The sequence below is a fragment of the Mus caroli genome, unplaced genomic scaffold, assembly GCF_978045245.1.
Source record: "Mus caroli unplaced genomic scaffold, Mus_caroli_1 scaffold_1, whole genome shotgun sequence".
Lineage (NCBI taxonomy): Eukaryota > Metazoa > Chordata > Mammalia > Rodentia > Muridae > Mus > Mus caroli.
In genome coordinates this window covers 116,032,854-116,045,852 of record NW_028227256.1, presented here as the reverse complement: position 1 = coordinate 116,045,852, position 12,999 = coordinate 116,032,854, and the positions used below count along the sequence as shown (strand labels likewise).

The 12,999-nt window shown below is 48.6% G+C and overlaps 1 non-coding gene across 1 annotated transcript; it reads right to left on the bottom strand.

The window, feature by feature from the left end:
* Positions 1 to 11,967: 11,967 nt before the first annotated feature.
* Positions 11,968 to 12,071, bottom strand: LOC115032387 (U6 spliceosomal RNA). Its single transcript, XR_015048767.1, has one exon. It is a non-coding gene; the product is annotated as a U6 spliceosomal RNA (small nuclear RNA).
* Between the last annotated feature and the right edge of the window lie 928 nt (positions 12,072 to 12,999).

Sequence of the window (12,999 nt, the reverse complement as noted above, 5' to 3'; positions counted from 1 at the left end):
CTGGCATTTGCACCATGACATATGCAGAGATAAACGACAGACCCTGCGGCAAGGAGGGTGGCCAGAATCTACACGTGAGGTTGTCCCCTGACCTCCACTTACACACATGAACATACACACAACACAAAGGCTTTGTTTTGGTTTTGTCTTTTATGGTTTTTTGAGACAGGGTTTCTCTGTGTAGCCCTGGCTGTCCTGGAACTCACTCTGTAGACCAGGCTGGCCTTGAACTCAGAGATCCACCTGCCTCTGCCTCCCAAGTGCTGAGATTAAAGGCGTGCACCACCACTGCCCAGCTACACATAGGTTTTTTGAAGTTATTGGTAAGTGAGCATGATGGTACATACCTGTAATCCCCGCACTAACGAAGTGTCAGCATAGACTATTTAGCAACACTGTCTTGACATGGAAAAATTCTAATTGTCATACCTAGCCTACTAGCTTAGCGTCATGCTAAGGGACTCAGGATAGTAGATACATATCTGGGACTTGAGTGTGTACTGCTCACTACCGACAGGCACAGAGTAAATCATCTCTGACTGCCAACTCAGTACTGCCCTCTGAAAGTGCGCATGCAGTGTGACTCTGGCAGGGGGTGGTCAGGCTTCCTCCCTTTCTACCCCAGTCCCTCCCAGGAAAGTCACACCATCTCCCGTCCCCTCTTTTCCTGGAGAAAGGTAGGCTTTTCTAGGCTTTCACCTGTGCTGGAAACTAAAGAAAATAGCTGACAAAAAGTAAGCAAAAGCCAACTTGACTTAAGCAGGACAACCTGTGGGAAAAGCGGACTGTTCTCCATAGTCACAGGAAGCTGTCGTGGGCAGAGACTAAAGGGGGTGTTGGTGTGGACAGGTTTCCACCCAGCTGTTAGGAGTCAGAAGGCGGGGCCTCTGCCCAGCTAGAAAACATTTCCCAAGTCCCGGATGGGCTTCACTGATGGAGCCTGCAAGTGCTGAGGTAGCAGCTCTTGGGTCAGTTACGCTCAGGGGCCCAGGATGGTCTGTTCAGAGAGCATCCACCTCCCCATGCTGAGGTTGAGTGGAGACTGGTAACAGCATCTCTTACCCCCAACAACAGGGAGCACAAATGTCCTAGGCCAGATTAACCGCCATCTAGCTCATGCTCCCAGGCTAGCAAGATGTTGGGGAGGAAGAACTGAGGACGAGCTGCCCCGGCTCCTCCGGGCTGAAAAGTTGGCTCGGGTAGTCGAGTGTTTACCTAGTATAGAGTCCAAAATTCCATCCCCAACACATGGAGGTAGGAGCAGAAGCATCAGGAGCTCAGGTCATCCTTGACTACATAAGGACTTTAAGGCCAGCCTGGGCTGCATGAGAGTGACACACACTCCACACCTCCACCCCACATGCACAAAGAAAAGAAAGATGGCCTGTCCTGGACCCTCAGTGTATAGATAGGAAACAGCTCCAAAGAGCGACAGGGACTTGTCTCAAGCCTACGGCTCAGATCTTGAGACTCCAGCACATTGACTCACTGCTCTCTAGCTCTTGTCTGCTCCCATTGGTGCTGCTTGTCACCTGGAAGCAGAGCTGCAGTCCTACAGCTCAGTTGCTGTGCCACAGAGTCCCTTCCTATGGGGACTGGAATCATTGTCAAAGCAAAGCACACTTCCACACACAGATCTGGAGGATGTATGTGTGCCTTCCTTTTGGATGTCTCTTTCTCTCTCCCGGCGGACAGCCAGCACTCCCCACCACAGTATGTTCTCTCCATTACTGCTGTGCTCCCAGATCCCCAAATAAGAGTTCTAGGTAGCTAAGTACTTTAATTCCAGCACTCAGGAGGCAGAAGCAGGCCGGTCTCTGAGTTTGAGGCCATCAAGTTCCAGGACTACATAGACCCTGTCTCAAAAACAGAGAGAGAGAGAGACCAGACAGACAGACAGACAGACAAACAGATGGAGGAAGAGATCCATCCATCTTCTGAGAGGCTCTACCAGTAACTGACTAAGACCAATGCAGATTCTTAAGCCAACCATTGGACTGAGGTTGGAGACCTCTATGGAAGAGTGAGGGGAAGGATTAAAGGAGCTGAAGGGGATGGCAACCCCATAAGGGGAACAACAGTGTCAACCAACCCAGAGCCTTCAGAACCACCAACCTAAAGAGTATACACACATGTGGGGTCACACCCCACACCCTCGACTATGTAGCAGAAGACTGCCTTGTCTGGCCTCAGTGGGAGATGATGTGCTGATGCCCCAGGGAAGGGGAATGCTGGGGGTGGGGGAGAACACCCTCTTAGAACCAAAGGGGAGTGGGGAGAGTGTGAAGAACTCTGGGAGGGGGGACCAGGAAGGGAGGCAACATTTGGAATGTAAAGAAATAAAATAATTTAATAAAAGCCATAAGTTAATTCAGAAAATAATACACACACACACACACAAGGTTCCACGTTCAAGACCACCCTGCTCCTGACTGGAAGTCCTATTTCAGATTATAGACCTACAAACCTGGGCATATGAGAGATTTGCACATAATTTTAACACACTTACTAATCTTTTAGGGACCTTAGGCTAGCAGGTCTGATCACTGGGTAGAACTGTCAAGTGGGCCAGAGAATCAGAGGGGTCTGCTGTTAAAGAGAAATCCAGTATAAAAGAACTGGCCTCTGTTGGCAGAAAGCGTGGAAAGGCTGAAGAAAAGCAGACAGATCCAGGATTACAGGGTGCAATTTTATTTGGGCTCAGAGCAGCAACTTGGACCAGTGGATCCCTAAAACTCAAGTCAGAGGATGAAGCTGGAATGTGCTTAGTTTATCTCAAGCTGATATCAAGGGTTCCAGGCACATTCCTGATGCCGACAGGACTAGAGTCTGGTTACAGAGGGCGGTTGTTTATCTATACAGTGATTCTCAACATGTGGGTCATGACCCCTTTGGGGTTGTGTAACAGATATCCTGCATATCACATACATTACGATTCATAACAGTAGCAAAATTACAGTTTTTGAAGTAGCAATGAGGTAATTTATGGTTTGAGGTCATCACAACAACTGTATTAAAGGGCTGCAGCATTGGGAAGGTTGAAAACCACTGCTCTAGAATATGCAGAAACACTGCAGAGGAAGGGGGAATCATAGGGTTACTCAGAAGCCAACATGACAGTTCAGCACAGCTGCAGTCCAGTCCAACTGGGTCCCTACACAGTTCTCAGAGTATCAAAGTTCATGGCTAACAATGTGAAGTCACATGGCATTTGGAAGCCAGCCATTTAGAGGATTGCTGAATTACAGAACACAGAGCCAGTCAGAACCTGGTTATTCTTCCCTTCTGCCTGGTCTATGTAACATGGGGGTGCTTATACTGACCCCTGCCCCGTAGGGTGGCAAAGACTGCGTGTGCGCTGCAGAAAGGGCTGCACACCAAGTGGAGAGGTAGTTCATGAGAATCGCCTGAGTCACGTCTCCTGTACATTCCTGACTCTCCCCTCAGGGTTTCCTTACTCTAAGTACATGATCTCATCCCTCTGTGATAAAAGCAGAGTGTCTCAGTCAGGAACATTCCCAGCAGTCCTTCCTGCAGCCCGTCCTGTAAGGATGCCTTCCCTGTACCTCCTCAGTACTGTCTTGGTATAGCACTGAAACCTTTCCACCTGCTTCTGATGTACTATCACAAGCCGCATCTTCTACCTCTCCTTCATAGACACAACTCTTGGATTTTTGTTTGGGTTTTTTGGTTTTTTTTTTTTTAGGTTTTTTCAAGACAGGGTTTCTCTGTGTAGCCCTGGCTGTCCTGGAACTCACTTTGTAGACCAGGATGGCCTCGAACTCAGAAATCTGCCTGCCTCTGCCTCCCGAGTGCTGGGATTAAAGGTGTGCGCCACCACTGCCCGGCTTAGACAGAACTCTTGAAAGAGTTGCTCTCTGTCCCCTGACTTCTGCAGCCCTGACCAGCCTTGCCTAGCCTCATGGTAGCATTTGCTGGTCTCTTGCCTCCCTTTTGAGGAGCAGTGCTTGGGCTTGTCCCATTTCTGCCTGAAAGTGACACCCATCCCTGTTGCTTGGGCAGAGCACATCACAAAGGTGTGTCTGTATTCAGAAAGGTGGGGCAGGGGCAGAGCACCAGCTGACTTCGTAGTGTGCCTCTCCGGCTTTGCACTACGTGTCCCTGTTCTCCTGCCTCTGTGGGCTCCGCACCACACCATCCCTGTTCCCCTGCCTGTCTGACGATATTTGGCTTGCTTTGTTAACTCCCTCCTCTAAGGCAACGCTAATCCCTGTTCTCACTCCTGTGCTCCTGAGGTTTGGTAGGTAGCTCAAATGGCTCCAACACATGTCCATCAGCTTTCCAGTCTGCATCTCCCCTGCCCTCCCTCTGGTGCCTATTTGAGTTTAACATGAACAATTTGGTGTCAAGAGGAGCAGTTTTTCTGTTAAAGGCAGTCATCCCTTGTTTCCCTGACCTCCCTCTTCCCCTCTGTGCTGATTACCAGTTGCATCAGATTGGACATCAAGTTCCCACCAATGAAATGAGACCCAGTCACTATCTACATCAGGGTAAAAGACAGCGTTCATTTTGGTGAGTGTGTTTGGTAGCCTGGTTTGGGTTCTGGCTCTATAGAATTGCCTTAGCAAATTGCTTTCATTTTGTTCGTGTGTCGCTTAGCACAGCACCAAGATGACACAATGACACAAAACAGCATTCAGTTCTGTGAACAAAAGTTCCCCAGGAGCTGCACCTTCTGCTGACCCTTCTGCAGAGCTAATTAGCTTCCGTGCTGTGGAGTGTCCAGAGCCCAATTACAGTTTAATCTGGACTATATTTTTAGTCACCTAAATAGCCATTCCTTGTCCACCTCTTTTTTGGATCTAATAGCCTGTAACAGATTACACACCTTTAATCCCAGCACTGGAGAGACCAAGCCAAGTGGATCTCTGTCAGGTCAAGGCCAGCCTCATCTATATTGGGAGCTCCAGACTGGCTAGGGCTACATTGAGACCCTGTCTCAATAAAAAGGGGTTGAGAGGATTTAGCTCAGTGGTAGAATAGAAAGGGGAGATGTTTTAATAAGACCAGAGTTGCCATTAACCAAAAGACCATTAACCAGACAGCATCTGAGGCCTACAATGGAGGTCCCCCACATTGCTGTAAGATGTCTCCACAGTATACTTGAAAAATGTCTTGACTTATGTCTATTACTGTAAAAATGTCACATAACTGATTCCACATTGGAACATGGGTTTGGACTTGACCTTAATCCATGTTTCTGGGCATGGTCACTCATGTTTGGCTTTTCAATAAACTGTCCCTTTGAGTAAGCATTGTGGCTTTGTGTCAACATTTCAAACAAAATAAGAAGTTATAGTGAAACAGGAGAGACCATGGCCTACAAATACAGATTCATGATACCCCAAATACCGTGTTCTACCATAGTAACAGTTTTGTGTATTCTTACAGTTAACAATCAAGGCATTTTTTAAAAAAAAATTCATGTTTCTACCAAGCAGACAGGTTATAGCAAAGCAGAGAAGTCTCTGCTGTCAGCCTTAGATGCTATCAGGTGACATTTGGGTTGATGAAAGGGAGAAATCTGTATGTACATTCCAAAGGATTTACCTAATAGTCACAAGGATGTTAGGTCAGACACAGAAGTGAATAATACATGGCTGTTGGAGCCTAACCTCTCCAGCCAACATGAATGTCTAACAGAGGCCTAAATGGGCTGCCTCCCTGAGCCCCAGATAACATTGACTTTGTTGAACAGTATTCACCAAAGAGGCTATTCAGACATGGGTTTAAGTCAGTGGAAACTCTATTAGCCAGCCAACAGCTACACTGGGTGTTTGAGATCGCAGTCTAGCCCTGAGCCTTCCTCATGGTGTGCTTTTAAGAATAAAAACCATGTTCTGGGTTGACACACTTCAGTTAACAAGAATAGTTAGCCAGAAGCAGAAATACAGAAGCCATAGAGCAAGGTTGGTACATTTAGAGACTTTGGCAGGTGGTGCTCTATGTGTGTTGAGCTTTACAGACTGAGTGGCACCTTTGTCATGCAGTCAGCTGTGCTAAGGTCTGGTACCTGTTACAGATATGCCTTAATTCTTTTACCTCCTCCTCTGCCTATCTGTCTTTGGTGCCTTTTAAATTATCATGTACACATGTGTGGGGTTGAGGTGTATGCACAAGGACAAGACTCCCAGACCTCCACCTGATGTTTGGCTGTGGGTCTCTGCATCTGTTTCCATCCACTGCTGGATTAAGCCTCTCTGCTGACAGTTATGCTAGGTTCCTGTCTTCAAGCATAACTGTATCAATAATAGTGTCAGGGGTTGGCTCTTTTACATGGGATGGGTCTTAAGATGGACTAGTCTTTGGTTGACCGTTCCCTCAATCTCTGCCCCATCTTTATCCCTGTTCATCTTATAGGTGGGACAAATCTTGGGACAAAGCCTTTGTGGATGGGTTGATGTCCCCCTCCCTCCTCTGAAAGTCCTACCTGGCTACAAGACGTGGGCACTTCAGTCTCCATATCCCCCACTGGTAGGAGTCTCAGCTAGGGTCACCCCCAACCCCGGTATCCTCCCAGGACCCTCCCACATCCCAGGTCTCTGGCTAGTCCCAAAGATGTGCATCCACATGCACACACACACACTTCCCTTCTCCCAGCTCTCTCTCCTGCCCACTCCCCACACCTCATCCCTATCCCTGCCACACCCTCTCTAAGTTCCCTCCCTCCATCCACCTTCAAAGATTATTTTGTTTCCCCTTCTGAGTGAAATTCCTCCCTTGGGCCCTCCTTGTTACTTAACTTCTTTGGGTCTGTGGACTGTAGCGTGGTTATTCTGTACTTTGAGGCTAATGTTCACTGATAAGTGAGGACATACCATGTGTGTGTTTCTGGCCCTGGGTTACCTCACTCAGGATGATATTTTCTTGCCAGCAAGTTTCATGATCCCATGGAGTTTCTTAACCTTTTTATATCATATAGCATCTCCGGGTCACTGACATGGGAGGGACTGAAGAACACTCTCAGGTGAGGATTTTCCCTTATTAATTAAGGTGTGTTAATAGTTTATAACCATTACCATAGACCTGTGTCTTAGTGTGCTTTTCTCTCGCTGTGATAGACACTGACCAAAGGCAGCTTGGTGAGGAAAGAGTTTATTTCAACTTATAGTTTGTAATCCATCTTTTAAGGAAGCTGAGGCCAGAACCTGGAGGCAGGAGCTGAAGCAGAGGCCATGGAGGAGTGCTGCTTGCTGGCTTGCTCCATGGCTTCTTAACCTGTTTTCTTATCCACTCCAGGCTCACCTACTGGGGGATGGGCAGGTGGGGGTGGGCTCTCACGCATCAATCCTTAGTCAAGCAAAAGCAGTACAGACTTCCCAGCGGGCAAGTGTGATGGAGGTATTTCTCAATTGAAGTTCCTCTTCCAAATGACTCTAGCTTGTGTCATGTTAACCACAACAGAATCTGACCGGCAGCACATCCTGGCTAGCCCCGTATTGTTATGGCCATCATGGTATAACCAAGATGACATCTTCTTATGGGCAGAGGAGAAATTACTAACCATAGACACACCAAAAATAGCTCAAGATTTTCCCAGTAACTCACTAATCCACACCTTATCGTCACATTTTTTTAATCCTGAAATGTTATTTTGTGCATATGAGTGTTTTGCCGGCATGTGAGTCTCCATACCACATGTGTGCCTGGTGCCCAAGGAAGCCAGGAGAGGGCATCAGATTCCCTAGAACTGGAATTATAGACCGTTGTGAGCTGCCATGTGGGCGCCAAGAGTCAAATCCAGGTTCCCTAGAAGAGCAGCCAGTGCTTTAATGGCTGAGCCATCTCTCCGGCCCCCATCCTTGCCACACTCTCAGTGTACTTACCAACAGTTAGCTAGTCTCAGTGCAGGGAGAGTTGGACCAAGGTTTGTGTGTTGTTTACCGTGTCTGAAGCAGACTCTCATATAGCCCAGGTTTCCCTCAGCCTCACTGAGTAACAGATGTCCTCGACTGTCTGATCCTCCTGTCTCCCCTTCCTGAATGTTCAGATCACAGGCGTGTCCCACCACACCTGGTTTATGCAGTTCTGGTGATGGAAGCCAAGGGTTGGGCATGCCAGGCAGGCTCTCTGCCCCTTGAGCTACACTCCCAGACTGGACATGGGGTTTCTAACCCAGCGGGTGCTTTCATTAACAAAGCTTATTTAATTCTGGGAGGGTGGTGGGGAGGGGGCAATGACGCTGACTGCCAGAGGTCAGCTCTTCTGAAGAGAGACAAACGCTGTCTACACTCAGCCAGACTGAGTCACAGCACACTGAGACGGGGAAGGGTGGTCCCGGGAGAACAGCGGGGGAGGTCTTCAAGCTTGCCATGCACGGTAAGTTCAGCAACAAAGGAGGCACTGTCTATGTGGCTCACTGGCAGAGCGCCAGCCTGGCATGCACAGAGCCCTGGGCTCCATCCCCAGCACTGTAGAAGCTGAGTGTGCTGTGTACGCCTGCGTCCTCGAACTCAGGAGGTGGATGCAGAAGGATCTGAAGTCTAAGGTGATCCTCAGCTACAGTAGGCTCAAGGCCAGCCTGGGCTATGCGATGCCCTGTCTCAAAAGACCAAAGGGATGGAGGGTTGTAAAGAAGAGGAGGCAGAAGGAAAGCCAGCAGAACGTTGCAGGCTAGGGCAGTGTGTGTGGCCTGTGGCTGTGACAAGAAACAACTTACAAGAGAAAGGGGACATTCTGGCAGTCGGGGAAGAGGGTGAGAATGATCACCTCCGCAGTCAGGAGGAGGAGGCGTGAAATGAGGGTACACATTCCTTCAGGGACCCTGGCCCATAGAAGGATGCCAACCATATTAACCTAATCAAGTGTGCCTCCTAGTTGATCCTAAGTCCTCTGAAGGTGACATTAAGCATAACAGGCTCTACATAGGGTCTTTTTGTACTTTCCCCAACTCTTGTTGGTCAAGTAAGACTTCTCACATAGGACTGATTTGCTCTTCCTTGCAGGAGGGCATGGTCAGCCAGCCCCTCCAGTAGCAGAGGGAGGGGGGCTTGGAGGACCTCAGGACTTTCTGCCCAGGCTTGTTCACTAGGGCACACACCTTTTCTTTGTCAAAATGCTCAAGCCACCATGTTCCTGTGCCATTGACCTGAGACTCTGCCAGGCATGTGACCATCCCACCAGAGTTGCCTCTGAAACAGAGAGAGGTAGCAAGGAAGGAGAGGGCCACCTAGATTTGAGCCACTTGCCTACACTGAGACCCAGGCATGTCCCTATGCTGCTGACATGGGCCTAGTGGCGCTGTTGGGGTGGAAGGGACAATGGAAAGAGGACTTACCAAGACATAGATGGTCCCAGCCAGTGTCTGCTGTGATAGCGTGGAAGGAGCCCCAGACATGAGGGACAGCCTAACTAGGCTTTGGCACGAGGTGCTGTGCCCTCCTGTGGAAGCACTCTGTCCCTCTGGAAGGCAGGTGATGATCTAGGCTACCCAAGAGGGCACTGGACATTGGTTCCATGACTGGACCAAGTTCCAGTGTCACATTGGCCTCTGAGATGTAAATGCAGTGACACCCTCCCTGGAGTGGGGGAGCAGGGTCACCCACCCAGCACAGCTCTGGGCGCTCTCTGTCAGCACTGCAGTCAGTGAGGTCCATGCTGTGTCATCACATGTGTGGCCGCTGTGCAGGACCGTGGTCTGCTTGGCCATTGCTGGTTTGATCATGGCTTGAGCACTCTGTCCTCCTACAGCAACGCCCAAGTAGTGCCCTGTACAATCGGAAGCCCAGTCCTTCTGCCACAGGCCTCCTGACCGCTACTCACCCTCTGTTGTCATATATTCTGCTATATATTATGAAATATAATAATGTATATTACATATAATGTGTGTATACACATATATACATGTGTGTGCACATATGTGCCAGCTATACTGAACATGAACATGTGGCTGTCAGAGGACGACCTGTGGGAATCAGGTCATATGGGTCCCAGGGTTCTGACTCAGGCTGTCAGGCTCATTGACAGTGCCTTTGCCTAGAGCCATCCTGCCATACCCCACCCCCATCTTGGGTTTGTTTGTTTCTTTGTTTTATTTTTAAAATTCATTATTTATTTTAAAACAGAATCTCTCTATGTAGCCACAAATTACCTGAAACTATGTAGACCTCCTCTGGTGAGCTACCCGTCTCCCAACAGCTTCCTGTTCTAACCCTGAGCCCTGGAGGTGGTCAGGTGGTGGCTGCTGACCAGGCCTTCGTCCTCTCTGGGTTTCCACATTTCCTAGTACCCTCTACCAGGCTGGCTTCCCTGTACCATCCTGACTTTTCCAAAATAACCCTCCAGCAAGGCCCCTCAACTCTTTTTTTTTTTTTTAATGTGTGTGTGCATGCATATGCCGTGGAGGTGGGAGGACTCCCTCCCTGTTCATTCAGGACAAGGTCTCATATTGCTTTGGAGCTTGCCAATTAGGCCAAGCTGTTGGCAAACAAGCCCCAAAGACCCTCCTCACACTGAGCGTTACGAGGCAACCCCACGGTGCTCAGCAGTTTTATCAGTGTCGCACCAATCTGGGGCTCACCCTCATTCAAATCCTCATTATAGGCTAGTGCCAGGCCTTGGCACCACTCCAGTAGTTTTTAAAATATTTTCATTTTGATTTTTGTTTCTGAGACAAAATCTCATCCAAGGCTGGCCTTAAACTGATCTTGTTTCTGCCTGAGCAGAGTTGAGACTGGTTCTCTCATAATGCAGTCCTGAAGAGCTGCTGGGGTTTCTAAATGCCACTGTTCATAAGGGGATCTGAACATAGGCTCTTCCCATCTCTCATCGGATCCCAGCGGGTTCCTTCCCATGGCAACGGCTTTTGAAAACTACAGAACATTTGTAAAATAAGAAAATCATTCGTGATCTACAAATTTTGGTTCCTTTCAAACCACCTGTAGCACTCTGAGTTCATGGACTGATAGCTACCTGTGTAAACTGCCTTGGACACACGCTGCCTCCCCTGGCAGGCTCTACCATGTGCTTGGGCCACTGGAATTGAGTAGACTGACCAGACATCTATCACCTGTGAGCAGGAACGTTGGTGCTTGCAGACTTTGGCTTGGCCTCCTTACTTCTGCCATAAAGGTCAAAGTCCAAGATTGCCGCTCCTTCGATCCAGCATCTTGAAGAGGACAAATCAAGAAGGCCTGGCATAGCTCCCAGGCCTGAGCATATTCCTCAGCCAACTTGCAGCTCCAGGGAGGAATCTGTAGTTATGTCTGTTTATATTACTGTCTGTGTGAGTATACATGTGTGTGTGCACTACAGCATTCTTGTGAAAGGCCAAGAATTTTCAGACATATACTTCCTTCCTCCGTGAGACCCAAGGATCCAACAGCTCACCAGCTTTGTGCAGTGCTTTTTCCTGCCAAGCCATCTTACTGGGCTTTAAAAAATGCATTTGGACCTTAGGGGGTTTTGTTTTAGTTTTAGATAGTCTCCCATTGGCATAGACCTCAACAATGTGGCTATCTGGCTCACAAGCCCAGGGGAGCCTCACTTTGCGTTCTCTACACTGGGAATATAAGCTCATGCCACTACAGCTGGCTTTTGTGGGGTTCTGAGGCTCACACAGCCACACATTTACTGAGCCAGTTGCCCAGCCCAGCTACTAAGTTCTTGGAAGTTGTGAAGAAGCTGAGACATCCCTTTGTAGAAGTGACCAACAGACCTGCACGCAAGTGTGGAGTCACTGTGCTGTGTGGCCATCAGTCAACAACTGACCACAGTCCTCCACTGACACTCACCTAAGACTGAATGGAACTGAGACCTGACTGGGGACAGAGACTTAGGGATGTCTGTAGCATGCATCTGACAGTGGCTCGCCAACACTCCTCCCATTGCTGGGAGAATACAGCTGAGCACTGCAGACCCTCCTAACCAACCCTTCCGTTGCTTCAGAAATACCTGCTCTTCCATCCCTAAATATTTTAAAATTATTTTGTGCATATGGGTATTTTTTTTAATATGGAAGGTTTCACGGATTTGCATAGCATTCTTGCGCAGGGATTCTAATCTTCTGTGCACCATTCCAAGTTTGGTATATGTGCTGCTGAAGCAAGCATACATATGGGTATTTTGCTTGCAAGGATGTCTGTGCACCACATATGTGCCTGCAGAGCCCAGAAGAGGGAGTTGGATCTCCTAGAACTGGAATTACAGATGGTTGTGAGCCACCACCTGAATGCTAAGAATTGACCCCAGGTCCTCTGGAAGAGCAGCTGATGCTCTGACCTTTGAGCCATCTCTCCAAGCCCCATCTTTATGTCTTACTAGGGTGAGAGGCTGTTGTTATCAGATACTTTGTGGGGATGGAGGAGAGGTAGGGGTGCGGTGGGGGTGGGTAGAGAGGAAGTAGGTAGTAAGGTAGCAGTGAGATAGGGTGGCTGCCTGAAGTTCAGGTGCAGTTCACCCAGAAGCCAGCAGCATTCCTCTCTAGCACAGGGATCACTATGAGGAGCACCTTACCAGTCTCGGGAGGAGCACCTCCTCAGTGTCCCTAGGAGCCCCGAGGTTTTATTAAGAAGTGAATCAGCAATGCCCTGTGTAGAAAGCACTCCCTCCACTGCTGCTCAATACTGCCGCACAGTCTGCTGGTTCGTCCAAACCACCTATGTTGCAAGTACAAAGAACCCCTGGTAGCTTTGCATGTTGTTCCTTAGCATGTAAACAGGCATTATTTTCACATGGTTTTGAATGATGCTAAAATACTCAATTCATCTTGTTTGTGCATATGCTTAAACCAGAGGTGAATGTTAGGCGGCTTCCTTTATTGCTCTCTGCCTTTATAAAGAAAACTAACTTCATGTGTATGGGTGCTTTTCTTACACGATAGGTTGTGCATCACTTGTGTGCCTCCTGTTGCCTGCACAGACCAGAAGAGGGCATCAGGTCCCCTTGGAGTTACAGTTGTGAGCCACCATGTGGGTGCTGGGAGTCAAACTGTGGACCCTCTGGAAGAACAGCCAGTGCTCCTAACCACACCACAGAGCC